Source organism: Phascolarctos cinereus, unplaced genomic scaffold (assembly GCF_003287225.1).
Source record: "Phascolarctos cinereus isolate Bilbo 61053 unplaced genomic scaffold, phaCin_HiC Scaffold_4;HRSCAF=312, whole genome shotgun sequence".
In the NCBI taxonomy this organism is placed as follows: domain Eukaryota; kingdom Metazoa; phylum Chordata; class Mammalia; order Diprotodontia; family Phascolarctidae; genus Phascolarctos; species Phascolarctos cinereus.
Window position 1 is genome coordinate 171,545,424 of NW_027555847.1, and position 22,059 is coordinate 171,567,482.

The window sequence follows — 22,059 nt, forward strand, 5'->3', positions numbered from 1 at the left end:
ATGAAACTTCAAGTCACCTTTTCATTTGAATGCAACATCCTCTAGCTTTCTGGTTTCATTTATAGTAAGAATGTCAGATTGGTGTCACTAATTTCCTACAGTAATATGACCAAATTCACTGGTCAAAGACATCACATTTAGAATGTTAAGTTATATTTATGGTTATAGGTGGTCTACAAACTTTGATTATTAGTATTCTTTGTCCTTTTTTTCTATCCCATGTTAAGCCAAGTCGCTATGAGGCAGCATGTAACAGAAGGAGGCAGGAGATGACTAAGGAGTATATTATTTTTTCATTTGTACACTTTGTATGAGAAAACAATCAGTAGGCACTACACATGATAAGCACTGAAACATCAGAAAGGATAAAACAGTATTTTAATAGAAAGAAAATGACATTACTAATAAGGTACCCATTCCCTGTATAATAATTGACTTGTTAAAGCAAAAATTAAAATTAAAACAAAAAAAAACCTAGAAGAATTAAAACTGAGAAAAAGATATGGTGTGTAATTAAACACTAATATGACCAATTTAAACAAGACAATAATTTAAAAAATAGATGTCCTTTAAGGAATGGCAAAATAAAATGAAGTACATAAATGTAATAGCATATTACTATGCTAAAAGAAACAATGAATATTAAGAATTCAGAGATTCATACTTGCATTGAGGCAGAGTAAAGTAGAAATTATAATAAATGCAATAACCACAACAATGTAACCAGAAAGAACAGAATAATAAGCTCAGTCCCTAGAAAGATATAAGGAAATACACCATTTTCCCTTTTTTGCCAGGTATAGAACATTACCTATAGTATCAGTCTCAGTGGGGATGCTGGTTAGTTTTGCTGAAGCAATCTTCATTCCTCCTTTTTATTGTTTTTTAAAAAGAGATGGGGTGGATGAGTGAAAGGGGAACTGAATGGAATATAAAAATGTGACAGCAAGAGACAGTGATAAGAAATTAAATTTTACATTTTTTGTCACCAGAAATGTAAAACAGATAACTGACACTCATATAGCACTTTAAAGTTTGCAAACTTTATTTTGAAAAAAAAAATATTGAGCCTCAGAACAACTATATGGGGTAGGTACTATAAGTATTAATATTTTTAAAGCTGAGGAAACAAGTTATCAGACCAGAAAAAAATGGGCATAGGAATAAGTAAATGCTTATATCCTCAAAACAATAAATAATACCTACTGAAAACAACAAAAAAACCCAGCATGATCTGTACTGTAGGAAAAATTAAGAAACCTTTCCAATAAGAACAGCGTTAAAACAAGGATATCCATTGTCACATTGTTATTCAATATGGTTTTAGAAATGCTACCTATTGCAATAGGATATGAAAAAAGAAATTCAAAGAATAAGCATAAAGAGGAAACAAAATTATCAATATTGGGGGATATGTTTATCTTGAGGAATTCCAGAAATTCAACTAAAAATTAACTAAATGATTAATGATTTCATAATCTATCAAGATATAAGATAAACTGACAAAATAATCAGCCTTTCTGAATATTATTAACAAAACCCAGGAGAAAAAGAAATTCCATTCAGATAACCATAACATGAATAAAGTACCTGAGAGTACATTTATAAGACATACTCATGACATATAAGTACAACAACACAGCACTTTTTATAGAAATATAAGAATATTTCCCTGGAAATGTTTAAATATTCACGGATGGGACATGCCCATATAATAAAAATGACAATGCCAATTTAGTTACAAATTTGCTGACACATCAATCCAACTGCCAAGGCATCACAGTAACAACTCACCTAGAAGATTTCAAATTATACTATACAGCAATAATCATCAAAGCAATTTGGTATAATTTAAAAAACAGAAAAGCTGTCATTAGAATAGATTAGGTAACTAAGATCCAGAAGCAACTGAACATAATTGTATGGCACTAGATAAAGAGCACTAGTAACAAGGGTAATTATGCACTATTTATCAAAAAACTACTTGGAAAACCAGAAAGAAATTTAGAAGAAAAATTAAGTTGAGGTCAAGACTGCATACCCATGTGCCACAATAAACTCCAAATGCATATATGAACAACAGATTAAAGGTCATATGAAAAAATCAGAGGGCAAATGAAGGAGATACTAGCCAAACAAGGGATGAAGATGATCACAGAAGACAAAATTAACAATTCTGATTACATAAAATTGAAAAGCTTCTTTCTGCAGGAGCAAAATAAAGGCAATTAAAATCAAAAAGGAAACAACTTGAAAAAATCTTTAAAGCAAATTTCTATAATAAATTAATCGATCTCCATGATAGAGAAAAAATTGATACAAATATGAAAGAATAAGTCATTCCCCAATAGTTAAATTCTAGCCCACTGTGTTCCACTCAGGCAGTTTTGGGCAGGGGGACAGATCCTTTGCCTAGATCAAAGCTTATTAAACTTTTTGCTTGGCAGTGTTTGCATGGCCTGAGGGCATTTGCAATGCAGAGTGAGCATTCTGTGTGTTCAGACCAAGGCTGCAGTGAAGTAGCATGACACAACAAGAGGAGGAGCTACCAGAAACATCTCAGATTCATTGCGTGTGTTATTTTTAATGAATTTTTGATCTTTGCGGGTTCGGAAACCTTTTACTGTTGCTAAATTTTTTGCCACGCCATGTGATCACTACCCACAGTTTAAGAAGTACCAAGTCTAGATTACCTGAGGCTGGGGGGTGGTATAGGAGCAAGAGTGATCAGTGACTTCTCCCAGACCCTCATTAGAACAGGCCCACCTCTCATTATAATATTCATTCTTCTAATTTTTTTAATTTTAAATTTATGGAATACAACAAGTATTTCCATAACACAGTACAATAAAAAAGACAGCATGTGAAACTGCAAATCTACTATGAATTTGATATTCCTTTCAAATATACAACAAAACTATCATGTAAATTTCTTTTTTTCTTCCTTCCCCCACCTCATCCCCTCCCCACTCCAGAGATGGCTAGCATTAGACACAAATAGGGGTGTGTGTGTGTGTGTGTGTGTGTGTGTATAAAATTTATTCGATACATACATCTATATATTAATTGTCACCCTCAGGAACACCTGCGCTTCCAAGGGCATATAAGCACTGAGTGGGCTCCATGAGGCGTCTTTGGCATTCGACAGTGACACTGACTCCTTTTATTAATTATCTGCTAGCACAATTAATAAAACAATTAATTACCCAGAAACTATGTCTCTCAAACTTTTTATATGTCATATCCTTTGACCCAGGGATCCTACTGCTAGGCACATACTCCATCCAGGGACCCATATATATTAGAATACTAATAGCAGCACTTTTTATTGCAAAGAAGTACAAATAAAATTGATGACCATCAATTAAGTAATGGCTAAGGAAAATGGAGTATACAAAAGTAATGGAATGTTATTATTTTACCATAAGAAATAAGGAATATGATAGAGACATATGAAAGGACTTTTATGAAATGATGCAGAGTGAAATAAGCAATACCCGGGGGGAAGAATTAATATGATGATCACAACAAGAATGTGAGATGAAAACCACATGATCATAACCAAAGCAAAAATTAATCATAACTATACAAGACTGATGATGAAAATACTTTCCATCTCTTGGAAGAGAGATGATGGACTACAGCAGTAGTTTTCAATGTGTGATCCTCAAACCTCTGGTGTCCCCAAGACCTTTTCAGGAAGACCTCAAGGTAAAAAACAGTTTTCCTAGTAATATTAAGATGTTATTTGAATATTAAAATATTGAGACATTTTTCAACTAGAAATCTGTGTGAGAACAGATTTCTGTCAATCCAAATGACATGTCATAGCAGAGTAAATGCAAAAGCAAATAAGAATCTGTTTTTAACACAGAAATTAAAGAGATGTGCAAAAATATGTAACACTGTCATTCCTTATTATTTTTTTTTGTTTTTAAAAATACAGTTGGGGCAGGTAGGTGGTACAGTGGATAGAGCACGGGCCCTGAAGTTGGGAGGAGCTGAGTTCAAATCCAGTCTCAGACACATAACATTCACTAGCTGTGTGACTCTGGGCAAGTCACTTAACCCCAACTGCCTCACATAAAAATAAATAAAATTTTTAAAAAATTTATATATATATATATATATATATATATATATATATATATATATATGGAGAGAGAGAGTGTGTTAATTTTCATTAAAAATGTTATACTAACAGATAATGGGGTTTGTTTTTTATTTTAAATGACTAGATATTTTGAAATTTTATCCCTTTAAATTTCTAATAATATTGATAAATATTCAAAAGAATAAATCTTGATACATATAGCCCACATTAAAATAACCCTTTGGGGACTTCAATAATTTTTAAAAGTATAAAGGTGTCCTGAAACAAAAAATTTAAGAATCACAAGAATTAATCATGACTTAACCTCTTTTGCATGTCACGAACCCCTTTGTCACTGTGACAAAATCTGTGAACCTCTACTCAAAACATTGTATTTTAAGTGCATAAAACAAAACAGCAAGGTAATGAAGTGGATAGAGTTCACCTGAAGTCAGGAAGACACATCATCCTGAGTTCAAATGTGACCTCAGACACTTACTAGCTGTGTGAATCTGTGTAAGTCACTTAACCCTGCTTGCCTCACTTTCCTCATCTGCAAAATGAGCTGGAGAAGGAAATGGCAAACCAGCCCAGTATCTTCGTTGCCCAAATGGGATCACGAAGAATCAGACACAATGAATGAACAACAAAGGTATACAAAAAGAGCATTTTAAATTGAAAAAAATCATTCTGAAAGGTACACAGAGGGAAAGGAAGTACAAATAGAGCAATTTATTATAATTATAAATATAAAATTTATATATACGAATATATTTAACTTCTTTTTACAACCTTATGCTAGGCAATTTAGTTTCTTGTCCAGGCTGTTAAATGTACAATGAAAGAAAAAAAAAATTTTAAGACTATCTGTTCAAATATAAAGGGGTTGCTGTAATCTTCATTTAGAGAGAACACGTTGAGGAAATTAAGAGGAAATTGGGAGCCAATTAGCAGGGACTTTCACTGAAGTGAATACCTGAATATGCACAGCTAAAAAGTACAGTATGATGTATTGGCTAGTTATAGTATTGACTAAAACTGGAAAATTTACAGTGGCGAAAACATACTTTAAATTACCTCCAATTAATATTTAAATTTTAGTTTCTTTTCAATCACTACTGAAACATCAGGACTGTACTTTTGCAATGACCTGTACAAAAGCAATCTCACTGAAATGTCAAGTTGTTTGATTCATAACTATTACAATTCTTAATAAGAATTAAAATGCTCCCACATTAAGAAACAGGTTACAAAAATTTGGTAGGTGCATCAGGATGTATATACTCATTCTCTGTAAATGAAATAGGTAATGTTACACATTTTTGAAGAAGTTTGAATAGTCTATGCTCTTCTTCAAAGAGCAAAAGAATTTTAAAATAATAACCATTTCCCTCCTTTTAATTCTTTGCAAAGCATAAAACATTTTCAAACTTTCTTTTAAAAATTTATCTTTATAGCAGGGACAAGATAATAGTAATTGGGATAACTCTCCCAACATTTCCTTTCAAATCAAATTTTGGAGTGGTATAGCCAACAAAAAGTCCAAGTGAGACATTGTTCCAGGCTAATACAACTTTGGAGGTCAGAAAGAGAGGTCGATGACACTGAGGTGGGTGCTGGCAGTGCAACCACAGCAGTGGGCCTCAGAAGCTAGTGTAAGAGTAGCAGCTGTCAGAAATACAGCCCAAAAATAGCAAGGGAATCGGACAACTGGTAAGAAAGAGACTGCAGGGGACTCCTGTCCTAGTACCAGGCACAGGACTTAGCACTGTTTGGCATTTCCATTGCCTGTACCCAGTTCCAGATAGCAGTACGAGGGTGGAGAGGAGCTGGCACTTGTGGCAACACTACGGCTGCAAAGGAGCAGGGTCCCTGGTTACAGTTCTAGGACAAAAAGGAGCACTGGTATTTGTGGCTACAAAGGAACAGAGGTCCTTCCTGGGTAAGGACCGGAGCAAGACCAGGAGAGCAATGGCCAGACCTCTCCCTAGATCACATCACACTGAAAGCACTGCAAACTTACAAACCCCTGAAACTACCTTGTGAAACAGCAGTCTGAAAAAGCCTGTAGCTTGGAACAGTTCCTCCCCACCCAAGAAGAGCCTAAGTTTAAAATAAAGTTCAAAGTCAAGAAATAGGTTCCCCAAAAAATGAGTAAACAAAAAAAGAACCTGTCATAAAAATCCATCATGGTAACAGGGAAGATCAAGACAGAAATATAGAAGACAAGGATAAGACAAGGATATAAAAAGAGCTATAACCAAAGCCTCCAAAGAAACTGTAGACTGGACACAAGTCCTACAAGAATTCCTGGAAAAGCTAAAGAAAGAGCAAAAAAAAAAAGTTTTAAAAAGACTAGTAGCTCCGGAGCCACCTCGTTGGTACAATGAATAGAGCACAGGCCCTGGAGTCAGGAGGACCTGCGTTCAAATCTGGCCTCAGACACATGATACTTACTAGCTGTGTGACCCTAGGCAAATCACTTAACCCCAACTGCCTCAGCAAAAAACACCTAAAAAAAAATTAGCCAAATGGTAAAAGAGGAACAAAACCTCAATGAAGAAAAGAACTCCTTGTATACATAAACGGGGTAGATATTAGTTGACTTTGGGATTAACAAAACATCTAATCAAGTGGGTTAAATGGATCCAAGTAAGCAGATTAGCCTGATCTTAGAAAATGTACTGAGAAAGAAGGAGTCAGACAAGGGTAAATTACATTACAGGAAAAGACAGAAAATTTTATTACAGCAGAGGGAAAGAAGGGAGGGGGGTGAGCATTGTTTGAACCTTACTCTCATCAGATTTGGCTCAAGAAGGCAATAACATAATCAGTTAGGTATGGAACTCTAACTTGCACGATGGGAAGTAGGAGAGAAAAGGGGAAAGAAAAGGGAGGGGGGATGGAAGGGAGGGAAGAAGCTGTGGAGGTGAAGGGAAAGAGGGGGGAGGGGGAAAATAGAAGGGAGGAGAGACTGAAGGAGGCGGTGGTCAAAAGCAAAGTACTGGTTGGGGGGGAAGGGAGAGAGGAGAAAGAAAATCATGAACGGGGGAAAAAAGGATGAGAAAAAGACAGTAATCATAACTGTGAAAGTTGAATCACTATCTTTTTTTTTCTCTTCTGTTGAGTTTTGTTTCCTCTTTCTGATGCCTCCTCCTATTGGTTCTAATTTTCACTTACAACTTCACTAATGTGAAAATATGTTTAATAGGAATGTAAATGTATATCAGATTTGGACCATCTTGGACAGGGTGTGGGGGAGGGAAGGGGAAAAAATTTTTAAACTCAAAAGCACATGGAAGTGATTGTTGATAAATCAAAATAAATTAATTTTTTAAAAAAGAACTCCTTAAAAAGCAAAATAGGCCAATTAATAAAGAGACACAAAACTTCACTGATGAAAACTCCTAAAAAGATAAAATAGGAGGATTAGATTAAAGTAGATTAAGGAAGGGATTGTTGAAAATACTTCTGAGGATGGACAGGATGAAAAAAGAGAGAAATAAAAATAAACAAAAGAAAATATGACAGAAACACACAGTAATTATAACTTTTAATATGAATGGAATTAATTCACCCATAAAACAGAACTGGATAGCAGAACAAATTAGAAACCAGAATCCAACAATATGTTGTTAAAACAGAAAGACACACACAGACTTAAAATAAGGGGCTGGATCAGAATCTATTATGCTTCAGCAGAAGTTAAAAAAAACAAACAAACACAGGGAACAAACATAATTCAGATAAAGCAAAAGTAAAAGCAGACCTAATTACAAGAGATAATGAAGACTGAAAGATACCATAGACATTGAAGTAATATTAATACTAAAAATATATGCACCAAATGGCCTAAGATCCAAATTCTTAAAGGAAAAGTTAAATGAGTTATAGGAAGAAATAGACAGTAAAACTATATTAGTGGGGAACCTCAACTTTCCCTTCTCAGAACTAGATAAATCTAACTATAAAGAAGTTAAGAAGAAGAACAGAATTCTAGAAAAGTTGGATATAATATACCTCTGGAGAAACCTGAATAGGAACAGAAAGGAGCATACTTTTTTTCTCAGCTGCACACTGCACCTTCACAAAAACTGACCATGTATTAAGGCATAAAAATCTTACAATGTTTCAAAATGTTTTGGTTTTTCTGTTTTTGCATAATAATTTCTAAATAGTTGAATGGACTGAAGTTTTGGTTTTTTTTTAAATGATAGGTGTAGGGGATCAGCTAGGTGGCACAATGGATAGAGCACTGGCTGTGGAGTCAGGAGGACAGAAGTTCAAATCCACCCTCAGACACTTACTAGCTGTGTGATCCTGGAAAGTCAGAAGAAAGGCAGGAAGGATGCAATGAAGGAAGGAAGGAAAGAAAGAAAAGAAGGAAAGAAAAGGAAGGAAGGAAGGTCAGAAATTTCTGCAAATGCAGAAAAGCAGAAATATTAAATAGACACATCCTTTTCAGACAATAATGCAATAGAAATGCATTCAATAAAAGGCTTTGGAAGCATAAATTAAAAATCAATTGGACACTGAAAAATCTAACCCTAAAGAATGAGTGGATCAAAGAACAAATCATAGAAACAATCAATACTTTAATTAAAGATAATACCAACAACGAGACAACATACCAAAATTTGTAGGATGCAGCCAAAGCAGCAGTTGGGGGAAATTTTATATCTCTAAATGAAGAGAAAGAAAGAAAAGATCAATGAATTGAGCATGAAATTTAAAAAAAAATTAGAACAAATTAAAAATCTCCAATTAAATACCAAAACAGAAATCCTGAAAATAAAGGAGACATAAACAAAATGGAAAGTAAAAGAACTATTGAACTAATAAATAAAACTAGGAGCTAGTTTTATGAAAAAGAAAAACCAATAAAATAGATAAACTATTAATTTGATAAGAAAAAAGAAAGAAAATTAAAGTACCAGTATAAAAAATGAATTATCAGTTATCGCCAATGAAGATGAAATTAAAGCAATTAATGGAGATATTTTGCCCAATTATATGCCAAAAACCTTGACAATCTAAGTGAACTGGATGAATATTTGCGAAAATAAAAATTGCCCAGATTAACTGAAGAGGAAATGGAATACTTAAATAAACCTAACTTAGAAAAAGAAATTTTACAAGTCATAAATGAGATTCCTGAGGAAAAAAAATTTCCACACACAGTACCAAATGGATTTACATGTGAATTCTACCAAACATTTAAATAACAATTCCAATATTATACAAACTATTTTTAAATCAATTCATCAAAGAATTGAAGCTTTCTATAGTCATATGAAAAAAAGCTCTAAAACATTATTGATCAGAGAAATGAAATGCAAATCAAAACAACTCTGAGGTACCACATCACACCTATAAGACTGGCCAACATGACAAAACAGGAAAATGATAAATGTTGGAGAAGATGTGGGAAAATTGGAACACTAAGGCTTTGTTGGTGGAGTTGTGAAAAGATTCATCCATTTTGGAGAGCAATTTGGAACTATGCCCCAAAGGCTATAAAAATGTGCGTACCCTTTAACCCAGCATATCACTTCTAAATCTGTATTCCAAAAAGACCATACAAATGGGAAAAGGATCCACATGTACAAAAATATTTATAGCAGCTCTTTTTGTGGTGGCAAAGAATTGGAAATTGGAGAATGGCTGAACAAGTTGTGGTATATGAACATAATGGAATACTATTGTGCTATAAGAAATGATGAGCAGGGAGACTTCAGAAAAACCTGGAAAGACTTGTACGGACTGATGCTGAGTAAAGTGAGCAGAACCAGAAGAACATTGTACACAGAAACAGCCATGTTGTATGATGACTAATATTGATAGACTTAACCCTTCTCAGCAACACAAGGATCTAAGACATCTCCAAAGGCCTCATGATGGAAAATGCTATCCACAAAGAAGAAAGAATTACAGAGTTTCAATGCAGATCAAAGCATACTATTTGCTATTTTTTTTCTTCTGTTGTGTTTTGTTTCCTCTTTCTGGTGGTTTCTCCTACTGCTTCTAATTCTTACTTACAACATCACTAGCGTGAAAATATGTTTAGGGGGGGCAGCTAGGTGGCGCAGTGGATAGAGCTCTGGTCTTGGAGTCAGGAGGACCTGAGTTCAAATCCAGCCTCAGACCCATAACACTCACTAGCTGTGTGACCTTGGGCAAGTCACTTAACCCTGACTGCATCACCCAAAAAAAAATGTTTAATAGGAATTTATATATATAGCCATATCAGACTGTGTACCATCTTGGAGGGGAGGGGGGGAGGGGAGGAAAAAATCACTTATGGAAGTGATTACTGATAAAGCAAAATAAATTAATTTTTAAAAAAAAGAAAAAATGTTCACACAAAAAAAGATTCCTCCTATGACACAAATACAGTTCTGAAACCTAAACCAGGGAGAGCAAAAAGAGAATGAAAACTCTAGGTCAATTTCCCTAATGAATACTGATGCAAAAATTTTAAATAAAATCTTAGCCAGGAGATTACAGCAATATATTACAAAGATCATACATTATGACCAGGTGGGATTCATAACAGGAATGCAAAATAGTTCATTATTAGAAAAAGAATCATAACTGACCACAATATCAACAACAAAAAAATCTTATGATTATCTTAAGAGATGTAGAAGTCTTTGACAAAATACAACACTCATTACTATTAAAAACACTAGAAAGCATAGGAATAAATGCAGCTTTTCTTAAAATAAGTGGCATCTATCTAAAACCAAGAGCAAGCAAGCATTATTTGTAATGCAGATAAACTAGAAGCCTTCCAAATATGATCAGGAGTGAACCAAGGATATCCATTACCATCACTATTATTTAATACTGTACTAAAAATCCTAGCTACATCAATAAAAAAAAAATAAAGAAATTGAAGAAATAAGAACAAGGCAATGAGGAAACAAAACTATCACTCTTTATAGATGATAGGACCATATACTTAAAGAACTTCAGAAAATCTACTAAAAAACTAGTTGAAACAATTAACTTTGGCAAAGTTACAGGATATAAAATACATCTGCATAAATCATCATTTCTATGTATTACCAACAAAATCCAGTAGGAAGAGAAAGAAAGAGAAATTATATTTAAAATAAACGAAGACAAAATGAAACACTTGGGAAACTACCTGTCAAGACACACAAAGGAACTACATGAACACAATTACAAAACACCTTTGACACAAAGACAGATCTAAACAGCTGGATAAATATTAACTATTCATGGGTAGCCCGAGTCAATATAACAAAAATAACAATTGTACCAAAATTAATTTACTTATTCAGTGCTGTCTCAAACTACCAAAGAATTACTTTTACAGAGCTAGAAAAGGATAACAAAATTCATCTGGAGTAAAAAAAGGTCAAAAATATCAAGTGAATCATGACTAAAATTTGAAGGAAGGCAGCCTAGCAGTACCAGATTTCAACCTTTATTACAAAGAAGTAATCATCAAAACAATCTGGTAGTGGCTAAAAAATAGAGCTGAGGATCAACAGAATAGATTAGGTACACAATAGTAATAGTAATAGACCATTGTAATCTAATATTTGAGAAACCCAAAGATTTAAACTTTTCAGGTAAGAGCTCATTAGCTGACAAAAATTGCTGGGGAAACTGGAAAGCCATTTCACAAATACTAGGCACAGATCAAATCTTACATGGTATACCAAGACAAGGTCAAAATCTCTGTGCCAACAGAGCGACACTTTGCAACTTAAGTGACACTTTGCAACAAATTCTAAGTATTATTAACCATATTGTGCAAATGCAACACAGCATTGTCAGTTTCATAACATGATTAAAGTTAACGATGAGGTATTCAGTGTGGATTTACCGTATTATTCTAAAGTGTGTTGGCTATCACAGGGACAGGTATCAGCCAAAATTTTATCTCTGCGAGAACAGATAGTTAAATTTTATGATGAAAAGAATCAGCAATGTGAATTATTGAAAGAAGGCTTCTAAAGAATGCTGCATTTCTGTGTGATACGTCAAATCAAAACGACTTGAATATTTCTTTGCAAGATAAAACCAAGTCTATATGTGATATGTGGCAAAAAATCCAAGCATATCGAAAAAAGCTATCTTTTTTCAAAACACTATTTCTTCAACAGGAAATTCTGGATGAACATTTTCTCCAGTTAGCAAAGGTAATTGATGAGCAGGATGATATATGTGAATTATCTGAAAAATATGCAGCTGTTACAGGCCTATTAATTGGAGAGTACAATGAAAGGTTCACTGACTTTAAAAATCATGATATCACACTCAAATTAGCATTTCAGTCTCACCTAGTTAATATCACCAAGGCAGCTAAAGAACTACAGACAGAACCGACTGAGCTCTCAGTAGATGACACTGTAAAGTCACTGTCTGATGCTAAGAAAGATCTAATTGAAATACAGAAAAAGTGCAGAACACCCACGCCATTGGCAACAGGCCCCCAAAATAAGTGCTTTTCAATCACTTATTGTCAGAAATCTACATTCTCCTATCCAACCCAAATCAAAATGCCCTTCTGGTCACAAATGACCATACTCATCTAGAGGATCAACTGAAACTACAGACCTCTACGCTGCAACCAAATATTCAACTGCTTTCCAACAAAAAGCAGACACAACAAAGTCATTAAATGGTCAGTTAACTTTAAAACTGCTAGTTTTTATTTTTTGAAATTATTAAGTACATAGATTTTTACAAAATAATATATATCTTTAAGTATATCTAACTGAAATTTCTTGAATGAGGCCTTATTTAATTACAGCTAAATATTAATATGATCTTTCAATATTAAAAGGTTCCCTACCCCTGGTATAACGTATTGCCTCTTTAAGTTTTGTTGCCTAGTTAAGCCTGCTTAGAAATCTGAGAGTCACAGTTACTTGGAGAAACAATTGCTGAGGACTAATTCAGTTCAGAGACAAAATGCTGCTTAGTTTTGAATGTGAAAAGCTGTTATTTAATAAATATATGGACACCAGACCCATTACGTGACTTGGGGGAAAATAAAAATACATCTAATTGTAAACAGAAGATGAGATACTTATTCTGAGTCACTTCACTCCAGGATTCATTCCAGAATCTCCAGACTTTTCCACCCCCTTGCCAGCAGTGTTCTCACCTTGAAGGTGCCACTTGCCTCTGAATGGCAAGTCCCTGGCCTTGATAAAGATTTTGGAAAGTGCTAGGCCATCTAGGCTCACATTAATTCCAGCTTCACTATTAATTCTTTAGACTTCTCTACCTTCTTCCCAGCAACTCTGCCCAATAAGAAGATACTCTGCAAGTTCCTCAAAGATAGGAACTGTCTTTTTTGCTTACATGTATTCTAGCACTTGGTAAATGTCTGGCACTTAGTAAGCCTTTAATAAACGTTTTATGAGAATATAATTATTAACAAAAAAGCAAAAGTGGGGTAGTTTGAAGAGAAGACCCAGACTCAGAACCCAAAAAGAGGTGAAGTGACATTTCAGAACTCTATTAGCTTTGCTTGAAGCTAGAAGTAACAGATAATACAGTTATTGTTGAAGGATAAGTCTAGTCGAGCAGACAGTTTATTAGCAAAGCAACAGAGAAGTCATGCAGCAAATCACAACCAGCTTCATGAAAGCTCTGTACCTAGGTGGAGTGTCAGTCAAGTACAGTGTGGATAACAGCTTAAACTAGTGGAGGCATCTATCTACTCAAGACACGCTATATATAAAAGGACACTTAAGCATATAGTTTTATATGTGAGTTAACCTGAACACATGGGTTTTCTTCCTTGGCATGTTTCCGTGTGTGCCGATTCTCCTCGAAAGATATAAGAGTGAACAAGTGGGAGAGTATGACTAAGGTCCATGTGTGGACTGTGATATGTTTAGTATTTATGCATTTGTTTTTAATACAGAGATATTGATGATACAATTTCTTTTAGTTTTATATTAAGCAAATAGTTAAGACCTAAAGTTGTCATTATTATGAGTGGCTGGTTGTGTAAATAGGAATGCATGGGTGGGACTCAAGAGCTAGAATGGATGAGCAGGAAAAGTATATTTCTTCAAGATGGCCTAGCCACATCAGGTCTAAAATTGTACTATAAAAAAGAGCAATCATCAAAACTACTTGGTACTGGCTAAGAAACAGAATGGTGGATCAGTGGGATAGGTTAGGTACATAAGGCACAGTAGTCAATGACTATAGTAATCTACTGTTTGATAAACCCAGAAACCCCAGCTTCTAGGATAAGAACTCACTATTTGACAAAAACTGCTGGGAAAACTGGAAAAGAGTATGGCAGAAACTAGGCATAGACCAACATCTTACACCCTACACCAAGATAAAGTCAAAATGAGTACAGGATTTGGACATAAAAGGCAATGATATAAACAAATTAGGAGAGCAAGGAATAATTTACCTGTGAGATTTATGGAGAACAGGAGAATCTATGACCAAACCAGAGATAGAGAACATTATGAAATGCAAAATGGAAAATTTTGATTACATTAAATTAAAAAGACTGTGTACAAACAAAGCCAATGCAAGAAGATTAGAAGGGAAGTAGAAAGCTGAGAAACATTTTTATAGGCAGTGTCTCTGATAAAGGCCTTATTTCTAAAATATATAGGGAACTGAGTCAAATTTATAAGAATACAAGTCATTCCCCAGTTGATAAACGGTCAAAGGATATGAACAGGCAGTTTTCAGATGAAGAAATTAAAGTCATCTATAGTCATATGAAAAAATGCTCTAAATCACTATTGATTAGAGAAATGCAAATCAAAACAACTCTGAGGTACCACATCACACCCACCAGATTGGCTAACATGACAAAACAGGAAAAATGATAAATATTGGAGAAGATGTGAGAAAACTGAACACTAATGCATTGTTGGTGGAGTTGTGAATTGATCCAACCATTCTGGAGAGCAATTTGGAACTATGCCCAAAGGGCTATAAAACTGTACATACCCTTTCACCCAGCATATCACGTCAAGGTCTGTATCCCAAAGAGATCATAAAAATGGGGGAAAGACCCATATCTACAAAAATATTTATAGCAGCTCTTTTTGGGATGGTCAAGAATTGGAAATTGAGGGGATGCCCATTAATTGGGGAATGGCCAAACAAGTTGTGGTATATGAATGTAATGGAATACTATTGTGTAATAAGAAATAAGCAGGAGGATTTCAGAAAAACCTGGAAAGACTTGCACGAACTGATGCTGAATGAAATGAGCAGAACCAGGAAAACCATGTACACAGTAACAGCAACATTGTGTGATGACCAACTTTGATAGACTTAGCTCCTCAGCAATGCAATGATCTAAAATTCCAAAAGACTCATGATGGAAAATGCTATCCATATCCAGAGAAAGAACTATGGTGTCTGAAGGCAGATCGAAGCACACTATTTTTTGTTGCTGTTTTTTTTTCTCATGGTTTTTCCCTTTGGTTCTAATTCTTTACAACATGACTAATGAGGAAATATTTTAATGATTGTACACATATAGCCTATTATCAGATTGCACACCATCTTGAAAAGGGAGAAGAGAAGGAGGGGGAGAAAATATAAAACTCAAAATTTTATAAAAGTGAATGTTGAAAACTAAAAATAAATGAACGAATGAATAAATGTGTTGGGTTTTTTTTTTAGAAGTATATTCCCTCACAACAGGGTTAATTCTAGCATCGTGAGAGAATGAGTGGTGGTTCTTCTCTGGAGATCTAGATCTACCAGTGTGAGGGTAGGTTGAAGTAAGGAAGCCAGCTCAAAGAATATGAAGCTATGTCCACAGGTCCATGTTAAAGGTGTGAAGTTCTAGTGTGAGTGGCATCACTACACATATACCAGTTACACTTTATCTAAGTTACATATATTTAAAATATTTATATAGGTTTATCACATATGTGACACTATATGTCTACGTGCCATTAAATAATTAGAAAATTGGGAAACAGATTCAATATGTCATTCTGGAAATTGTACATTAGTGGAATTCTTGGGGGAAATATAAAAAAAATTATCTATAAGATTGTATCTCATGTCCTTGATTAGTTCTCCCTTTTGCCAATATTGGTACAAGGAAGAAAGAACCAGAAATACAAGAATCAATGGTGCAAAAATCAGAACTTTTACATATTAATGATAGTGCAGAAAAAGCTAGGTAGTAGGCAATTGTTTACTAGCTGCTAATAAAATGCAACTGAGGTAGTACCAAGGCATTTTCTTCTCCACAGGTGCCACTGCAGATACAACTGTGAATTAGGGGAATCTATATTGATTTGAGATACTGTATGTTCTCATGAACTCACATTTTTAAAGGGGAGGTATTTTTGTGATATCCTAAAAGGTTTCATTCATTTTTCAAGACAGGGTGCCTAGAGTAAGCTTTTAGTACTTCTTGTTCTTCATTCCCCAGTCAGTCATCATTTCTGAATCCCGTTAGTTTTGTTTACAATGAGTATTTTACTATTTTTTCTTTGCCATTCTCTCTGTTACTACCCTAGTCCAGGCCTTCATCTCACTTGTATAACTACAATTTCCTGCCTGAATCTTTTGGCTTCACTCTCACATTTCTTCAATCCATTCTGTGCACTGCTCCTAGACCAATTTTTCTTAAACACTTTCATAATTTCACTATTCTGCTCAGGGATCTTCAATATTTACCTGTTTCCTACTTACCATATCAAGTCGCATGGCTTGGCTTTCAAGGTCCTTCACGAGCTGGTCCTATCTTACTTCATTTCCTCCTATTCTCAAATATGAACTCTCCAGTTTTAGGCTGTCTTTTGTTTGTTCATTTGTTTTTTCCCACTGTTTCATGAAAGCACTATGCTAATTTACTACCTTTGTGCCTTTAAGTTCCTCTTATTTGAAATCTCTTGAATACCTCCATCCAGATCAAACTCATCCTTGAATACTTAAATCAAGTCTCAACTCCTCCAAAATCTTCCTTGGCTACTCTAGCCCTCATGATAGCTTTTGTCACTAATTTCTTTTAGTACTTACTGTCTTTCTCACAGAATAACAATTTTATAATAGTCATGTTGTTTCCTACTTGTCATTAATTTTGTCTCTTTAATTAGATCATAAGCTTTTTTGAGGACTATATTAACTTTTTATTCCCTTAAGTACCCAATAATACCTCAATTTATGCAGTATCTTACAGTTTATAATGGCTTCACAGCAACCATATTATGCAGTTACTTTAATGATTATTACCCACTTTTTAAAGTAACGGATACTCTTAGAGGTTAAGTAACTTGTCCACAGACATACAGCTGGGATTTAAAACCTGTTATATCTTCTGGATCTAAATAGATCAGGGGTTCTTAACCTTTTTCTGTCATGGACCCATTTGACTTTGTGGTGAAGCCTATGGACACCTTACTGGAATATTGTTTTTAAATGCATAAGATAAAATACATAGTATTGCAAAGGAACCTATTCAATTGAAATAGTTATCAAAATATTTTTTAAAACCCTCAAATTTGTAATATGTGATATACTTCCTTATTAACACATGAAATAACAAGACTGTACATTTAAAATATAAGCAAGTTAAATTTTATCTTTTAAAGACATTTAAATAAGGCTGTTGCTGCTTAGTTTGAATAAGAATATCAAAACTGGGGTGGTCTTTGACAAGATCTGAGTCAACTTTAAATTCAGACCCCCTAGAATCTAAAATTTTATATGAATGCAGGTTCCAGATTTCTTGATAAAGCCTCCAAAATTATTATTAACACCAAATACTACTGGGTATATTTAGCAACCTTGCTTCCCTCTTTGAGGTCAGCAATAAATATCATGGTATCAATTCTGACCAAGAGAAATATAAAATAAATTTTAGAAGATCTGGATTGGAATTTTTAAATTTTTAAATAGCTGTCCAAGTACAGGTTTATAAATAGTATCAATACTTCTGTAACAGATGCAGAGATTTTTATATATTTTCTGATACTCCATTGCATCTCTCTTGTGTTACTGGCCTGTGACTTCAAGGGCATATAACTGATGTAGAAGGCCCAACAAAACTAAGTATTCCCAATTTTTCTGTGGAAAAAAACCCACACAAATAAAATACTATTTTGTCAAGAACCAATTTCCTCAACACCACTCATTGTGGTTATATAGATGTGACTACAATTTATATACTAATTCACACAGTTCTGTTTTGTTTGTGCTTTTAATAATTTTCTTATATAACTTCTCAAAATTCCTAGCGTTTAATTCTTCCAACATTTCATTTATAAATACATCTGTTTGCTTAGCAACTCCAAGATGCTGCCTTTTGTGACTAAGCCACAGGTGCTGTTCAGTTTATTTAAGTACGTAAACTAAGCCCTTGAACTCAAAGTGAGGAAAAGCATTAGGCCGACAGTTTAGAAAGGAAGGAACTACATAATCATTTCCTTTATAACATACTGATTTCCAGCTTCCTGCATGAAAATAATACATTTTCACAGGCATTATTCAAACAATGAAGAAATTAAATCTAAACCTTCAAAAATCTAAATCTTTTAAAGATTATATTTTCAAACTGTGATGGCACTGAAGATTTATCCTGGGATCCTCACATGGATGCTAGTGCTTGTACAGGCACACTGACACCTGGCAAAAGATCAGCAACTTTACCACGGGCCTGGAGGAATGAGTGTACCCTTACCTGAGTTCAGCCGCAGGGACCCTGACAATCGGCATACACTCAGTATCCACCTGAGACCTGGCTAGCTGCACCACATTCTTCAACAAATCCCACCGGAATACACATAAGTTGTACTCTGAGTTTTGCTTTTACCTTTTAGTGGTGTAGGGGTAATATTTGCCTCACAATCTTCCATTTAGAGAACATATTTTCTGTAAAACGTTGCAGAATAGAAAGGAAAGACTAATAACATCTCACACCCTTCCTTGGAACTAGCTCCTCGAACCTAGGATGTGATAAGAAATTATTAATTTCAGGAATCCAGAGAAATACTGGAAAACTTTTGTGAACTAATATGGGGGGAGAAAGCAAACCCAAAGGAAAAACGATCACTATGACCATAACAACATAAGTGAAAACAATACTAAAAGATATCAGAATCCTAATTAAATGTGTTGTTGAATCTTGCTTCCATGGTGACCAATGATGAAACACACTTCTTTTCTCTCAGGAGAGAGAGAATGAACTACAAGTGCTGAAGTTGCTGTCAGTTGATTTTTGCTTACATGGTTTGGTTTTTGTTGGTTTGGGTATTTTTTTTTTTGTTATCAGGAAGAAAACTAGAGGCAACAAGAGAAAACCTGATTCAGCTTCTGTACTGTCCTGCTTTTCAGTGCCAATCTTCAACTAAGTTTTCTATGTCCTAACAATTTATAGAGAGTTGTCATAATTATATTTATGTCTACACCACCTTCCCACTGACTCTTCTCAACCTTTGCAATATAACTTATATTACTTATATATATAACTTATTATGCAATTGTGCAATGCATAATATAACAATTATGCAATATGCAAATATGTAATATGCAATATTATACAATATAACTTATATGAAAAGACCTTTTCAGAAGGGTCTGAGGAACTTGTACTCACCAAAATCAATGTTTTTTTCTTATACCTCATCCTCTTTGACCTCCCTTTATTTCACATTGCTTACCATCCTTTCCTGGGGTATTTCAGGAAGGTCCTCTCTATAATCACTTCCTTGGCAGTCTCAACTACTCCTAAGGTTGCAGCAATCAACTCTATTTAGGTAACTTCCAAATCTGTATCTTCAGCTGTCACATCTCTTTTGATCCAACCAACTACAAGATGTATCTGCTTGAATATTTCACTAGAACTTCAGGTTCAACATGTCCAGTTGATTATCACTGCCCCACTTCTGAAACCTTTTCCTCCTGATCGTATTTCTATCAGTGGTACTATTATTTATCCAATCTCTGGTGTTCAAAACTTACTTTCTTTTACTTTTCCTTGTTCCTTGCCTCTCAAAACAAATCACTTATAGTCATATCAGTCTTACCTCTACATAATAATCTCTCCCATATGTTCCCCATCCTCCTTTATTCTTAGTACCACCACATTATATCGGTCTTTATTATTACCCATCTGGATGTTTGCAATAAGGTGCTAGCAAGTCTTCTCAACACTACTTTCACACCCAAACTCAAATTCAACCTTCATAGCAGTGCCAGACCAATCTTCCTTACTAATAATTTTGACAGAGTCATTCTTCAGCTCAAAGAAGAATTTTGGGCTGTCTGTACAGCCCACTGAATAAAGTTCAAGTACTTTTGTCTGACATTCATATCTCTCAAAGATATGACATCACCTATGTGAATGCAAGACAGACTGGATTGCAACTAAGTCAGTAAGAGGTAGCAGGGTTTTATACTAGACAGGGCAGGCCATGTAATCTTCCAAAAGCCAAATATTTGGTCAAAATGTTTATTCCTCAGACTCCTTTACTTTCGAAGTCCTATAGCATTCTTGCTATAACTGCTTAAATTTGAGCCAGCAACCCTCCAGGTCCTTGGATACTAGCACCAGGACTTCAGGCCATTCAGAGGATTCTGGGAACTTGGCTGAATAGGGCAGGAAATATCTGGCTGTACCAAATTCCCCCACAAATAATTTAAAATAAAGCTTCAAAGTGAACATTAGAGTGGTAGAAATAAATAAAAATCAGGGTAAAGCAGTCGTCCAGCATAAGACAACTTGGGAGGATGGTAGGAAAGACCTGACCTCCCTGGGGAGGTGGTCTGGCCTGACTGAAATACAGATGCCTCCAGGCAGATATAACAAATTAACAAACAACAAGACTGAGGGTAGCTGCATCTGTGGCAGCCTCATCTTCAGAATCATTCACCTCATGGACAGACTGGAGCTCTAGCAAATAATCAGGGGGCAAGGCCCTCAGCTGACCAGCACTGGATGCTGGGCCCAGGTGCACTGAACAAACACAGTTGCAGATGGTAGCTATGGGTAAGCACATGGGAATGAGTACAGTGTAGAGGGGGAGGGGCGGCAACCCTGCTGGCTGTGGTCAGTTGCAGGATAGCAGAGTCTCTGGTTTCAGTTCCAGGGTAAAGAGAAGAGCTGAAGATTGCGGCCTTGGTCCCAGGAGTGGAAAGCAGTATCTGAGGAGAGGCCTCCAGACAGAGCTCAGAACACAACAGCACAAAAAACCTGAAGCTTAAGATATTATCACCCACTCCCAGGGAAAAGAGCTCAGATCCTAATATAAAGTTAACAGCCAAGAAATAGCCTGTTTAAAAAAATGAGTAAACAGAAAAAGAACTCAATCATCATTGCTACTATGGTGATAGAGGAGATCAGGTTTCAAACTCAGAAGACAGTGAATCAAACAGCTACTTCTAAAGCTTCAAATAAAAATACAAAATGGTCACAAGCCCAAAAAGAGTTCTTGGAAGAGCTTTAAAATTACTTTAAAAATCAAATAAGAGAGGCTAAGGGAAAATTAGGGAAAAAATAAGAGTAATGCAAGAAAATTATGAAAGTCAACCGATTAGAAAAAGGAGATTCAAAAAGTTATGGAAGAAAATAATTCCTTAAAAATTAGAATTGGGCAAGGGGAAGCTAATGCCTTCATAAGACACCAAGAAACAATAAAACAAAATCAAAAAAACAAAAAAAAGAAGAGAATGTGAAATATCTCACTATAAAAACAAGCGACCTGGAAACAGATTGAGTAGAGATAATAAGAATTGCTGGACTACCTGAAAGTTATAATCCAAAAAAGTCTAGACACTACACTTCAAGAAATTATTATGGAAAATTGCCCAGGAGCAGCTAGGGGGCACAATGAATACAGCTCTGGCCTTGGAGTCAGGAGGACCTGAGTTCAAATCCAGCCTCAGACACTTAATATTTACTAGCTGTGTGACCCTGGGCAAGTCACTTAACCCTGATTGCCTAAGCAAAAAAAAGAAAAAAAGGAAAATTG

General features: G+C 35.0%; 1 protein-coding gene across 3 annotated transcripts in view; it reads right to left on the reverse strand.

The window, feature by feature from the left end:
• MRTFB (myocardin related transcription factor B) overlaps nt 1–8,774 on the reverse strand; it is a 179,661-nt gene extending 170,887 nt beyond the window's left edge. For all 3 annotated transcript variants that reach the window (XM_078152783.1, XM_078152782.1, XM_078152785.1), the window contains exon 1: nt 8,725–8,774. The gene's annotated coding sequence lies outside the window, so the exon portion shown is untranslated. The remainder of the gene's footprint in view (nt 1–8,724) is intronic.
• Between the last annotated feature and the right edge of the window lie 13,285 nt (nt 8,775–22,059).